We start from the raw sequence: 4,650 nt of genomic DNA on the forward strand, positions 1-4,650 counted from the left end.
TGAGTGCAGAGAACAATGCTGCACACAGTGGACACCTGTGCACTGTAATTAATTGCACTATAAATTTCTGCCATGAAACCTCTGAAAAGTTTTTAAGTGTCATATCGCTAACGCCCATAAAGAAAAGACATCTTAGTTTATTTGACTCCCAGCTTAGGCAAACATTAAATGTCTTATCTTCAGATCACCGTTTACTTTTGCTTGAAACAGTAACAATGACAATCAGACAGATGCACCTGGAGAACCAGCACTAATAATAATATGTGACATGCCCCACATCTGTGCACTCTGGATTTTTCTAGGCTGAACAAGGAGTGCGAGGGAATGAGTGTGTCCATTTCTGCACCCATGAGAACCCTGCACCCTCCCCTTGTTCACAATCGACTCTAAATGTAATGATTTTAGGTTCTCCCCTTACTGTGCACTTTGAATTCTGTCATGTTCCTCTTTCTAAAGCAAAGATTCTAAAATAATTCTCCTTTGACAAAAAGCTCCAACACAGCTTCATTCATTCACCAAACTTGGAAGTAATCAAGATGCCCTTCAGTAAGTGGATGGAGAAATAAACTGTGGAACATCGAGAGAATGGAATATTATCCAGCACTGAAAAGAAATGAGTGGTCAAGCCCTGAAAAGACATGGAAGAACCTTAAATGCACATTTCTAAGTGAAGGAAGCCAATCTGTAGAGGCTACAGACTGTGTGACTCCAACTCTATGGCATTCTGGAAAAGGCTACACTGTGGAGAAGTAAGAAGATCCATGGTCGCCAGGGGCTTGGCAAGGTGAGGGATGAATAGGTGGAGCACAGAGGATTTTAGGGCAGTGAAAGTACTCTGTATGATACTGTAATGGTGGACACATGTCATTATACATTTGTCCAAACCCACAGAATGTACAACACCTGGAGTGAACCCTAATGTAGACTGTGGACTCTGGGTGATGGCGACGTGTCAGTGTAGGTTCATCAGCTGTAACAAACGTACCCTCTGGTGGGGGATGTCGATAGTGGGGGAGGTTGGGGGGGCAAGGGGTATATGGAAACTCTCTACTTTCTGCTCAATTTTTCTGTGAACCTAAAACTGCTCTAAAAAATAAATTTTTTTTTAAAGCGACAACAGCAATAAAACCTTCACCTGCTAATAGCAGAGAAAATGTGTTTAGACACATGCAGGAGAGACATACTGATGTTCGTGTGGTTCCTTGGTGAGATCAGGCCTGTGGCACCTTAGAATTCCTTCCCAGCTCTCCCCTGTGGGTGCTGGTGTGGCCAGTGGAGCTCATGTCAGGGTCTGGGAAATGTCCCCCACAAATAGTGCGATGTCATTCCAGTTCCTCTGCAGCTGGAGACAATACAAATGGGGAAGGTGATAGGAGCTTCATCATTGAAGTCACAAATCTTTTAAATATATGCAAATATAATGCAAAGCTGGATAAATTTAACACTTAATGAACAAACATAAACCAAACAAAACAGAGCCACCCGTGGCCCATATGCACAGAGTCACACTCGGTAAATAAATGTCTGGTATCCAGATTGAAACCAACGCACCCTTTCCTGCAGTGTTGGAAAAGCATTTGTCTTCAGCAGTAACTGTGGTCATGACACACAGGAGCGCTCACCACCTCCATCTCTCTCATGATGCTGTGTCACACACCCAGCGAGGACACTGGTCCCTCAGCCTTCACTCCAAGCCCAGCCAGGCCTCCTGCACACCCATCCTCTGCTGCCCTGTGCCAGGTGAGCAGGTGGCCCATGGCTGCCTCTGCAGCTGCCCAGAGATCTGCCGTCCTGGGACCCTCGGAGGCTGCAAACTCTTCTCCTTTGTTGTTTCTCTGTGTCCATCTTTTCTTTCACTTGTTCACTCCACTATCTCTCACTCACATCTGTAAAGAGGAAGCAAGGAGAACACTAGAAACATTGAAGAAAATGTAAAGTCGAAAAACTCCCATCCCCGTAAATCAGAGCCCTTGAATGACACCACATCCTGGGAGGAGCGGCTCCTGAACATGGAATTTTTGGTCTGTAAGCAAATGAATAACTGTTATATTGTGGTTTTCTTTAACCATTACTTAAATAACGGTAAAGTTTATGGCAATACCTATTCTGATTAACATTAATACGTATTTTACAGTGTTCAGAGGTTAGTAAATTAGAAATTTGTAGATAATATGTAAATCAATCAGAGGCTCTATAGACCTAAAATAGATAAACTTGAATTTCAGGTAGCCAGATAACCAATGAGATAATTTATTGCTCCTACACTTAATTCATGTGAGTTAGATATTATTTAAAGCTTGTTTTCATGGTGATTAATTTGTGGTTCTATTTTTAATTACTTTGCAAACATTTGTAATCATTTCAGTTTTCATCTAGAAAACGTCAATTCCCATAAATAGTATTCATAGAAATACTATAGAGATATTTTGCTTACCCATAAATTTTTATTTTATTCTAGTCAATCAATTAATAACAAGTGCTAGAAAAAGTCTTACAATTTCTCATTGTAAAGCGTCATTGTAGAAGTCTTATTCATTTCTAAGCTACTTATGAAAAACCTGGCTTTCAAGTAAGAATGCCAGTGTAGCTGTTAAGAGCACTGCTGAGAGAATATAAAGCTGTGGGGGAAAAATAAAATATGAATTTATGAGATTGTACAAATTCCTTGACCCCAAGATACATTGATCCTAAGAGGCTGGTTCTAGTGCACATTCTACATTGTCATGAGACCAATACTTCCTATCAGGGTTTTATTTTTTGGCTCTCATTCATTTCTAAGAACCTGTTCCCAGGAGCTTCAGCTAACAAGATCAATAGTCTCAAGAAAATTTTCATGATAGAATGTTTACTCAAGCACTAACCAACAAGTCATGGGACATGGACATTTATTTATTTAGCCTTTTTTGTCAATATTACTATTTTTTAACTATCAAACCCTTATCCTAATGTACACCCTTTTGGTGGGGGGCAGAATTGATGCTAAATTTCAGCAAGATATTTTGACACCCCGTCACTGGATTTCATATGGTCTGTTTTACGCATTTCCAAGAATCAGCGTGAAGTTAAAACTCTCCCATTTTTTGCATTGTTGCTGAATCTTTCATTGATTATGACTTGTGCACAACAAAAGCCACTGGAGGGACCACTAATGGATTCACACGAGATGAAAGCTGTGAGAGACAGGTTCAGACAACCCACACCCCCGCTCCCTCCAGCACAGAGGCAAGTACTGTTACTATAGTCAAGACGCAGTGATATTTCTTGGTTCTCCCTGGCCACTGAATTATCCATTGCCCACTGTGAAAGCACTTACACATGCTCTACCATAAGTTCAGGGCACAGGAGCCACATCTGAAATGGCTCCACAGACTCCTTGTGTCCCTTTGTTTCCATAAATGTCTCTGTTTCCATAAATAATGGCTTCTAGGCATAGGAAATATGTACTCAGTGATATTTTTCTCATATTTCATTTTGTATATGTGAGGAAGACACATTTAAACATTGTCCTTACAAACTTAGGATAGTTTATGAATATGAATGTATCTGATAAATTATATATATCATTTGATATATAAAATTTGATATAATATGCTTCTAAATAAATTATGGGGCAAATAAGAAATCAGAAGGTATGATGGTTAATTTTATGTGTCCACTTGGCTAGGCCATGGTACCCAGGTTTTAGTCTAATATCAGTCTAGAAGTCATTGTGAAGGTGTTTTTAGATGAGATTAATATTTAAATTAGCTGACGATGTATTTTGTTTGTTTGTTTGTTTTTGGTGAGGAAGATTGGCCCTGAGCTAACATCTGTTGCCAATCCTCCTCTTTTTGCTGAGGAAGACTGGCCCTGAGCTAACATCTCTGCCCATCTTTCTCTACTTTATATGTGGGACACTGCCAAATTATGACTTGATAAGCGGTACATAGGTCCATGCCCAGGATCCAGACCTGGGAACCCTGGGCTGCCGATGTGCAGTGCACAAACTTAACCACTACACCACTGGGCTGGCCCCCTAAATTAGCCAACTTTAAGTAAAGCAGATTATTTTCCACAATGTGAGTAGGCTTTACCCAATCAGTTGAAAGCCTTAAGAGAAAAGATTGAGGTCCCCCAAGGAAGAAGGAATTCTGCCTCTAGACGGCCTTTGGACTCATGCTGCAACATCAACTCATCCCTGGGTCTCGAGCCTGCTGGTCTACCCTGCAGATTTCTGACTTGCCAGCCCCACAATTGTGTGAGTCAATCCATACAATTGTGAGTGAATTCAATTCATGAATTCAATTCATATCATATATATATGAATTCATATGTTCACACACACGTTCTATCAGTTCTGATTCTCTGAAGAACCCTGACTCTGATACAAAAGAAAAATAAGAAAATATTTTAAATTATTTTTAATGAAGAGAAGACATATACACCTTGTATGATACAGCAAGAGCACTACTTACAGAGAAATGTACATGAATAAATGTAAGCATTAGAGAACAAAAGATTGAATTCAATAATCTATGCTTCTAATATATGAAGTAAAAAAAGAAATACCCAATCAAACTGAAAAAAGGAAAAAATAAATATACAAAATTAATTTTCTCTCTATATATGAGCAACAGAGAATAAAATAAAATAAATTATGTACAATCACAT

This window comes from Ceratotherium simum, chromosome 37, assembly GCF_057802395.1.
Source record: "Ceratotherium simum simum isolate JZ-2026a chromosome 37, ASM5780239v1, whole genome shotgun sequence".
NCBI classification, from domain to species: Eukaryota; Metazoa; Chordata; class Mammalia; order Perissodactyla; family Rhinocerotidae; genus Ceratotherium; species Ceratotherium simum.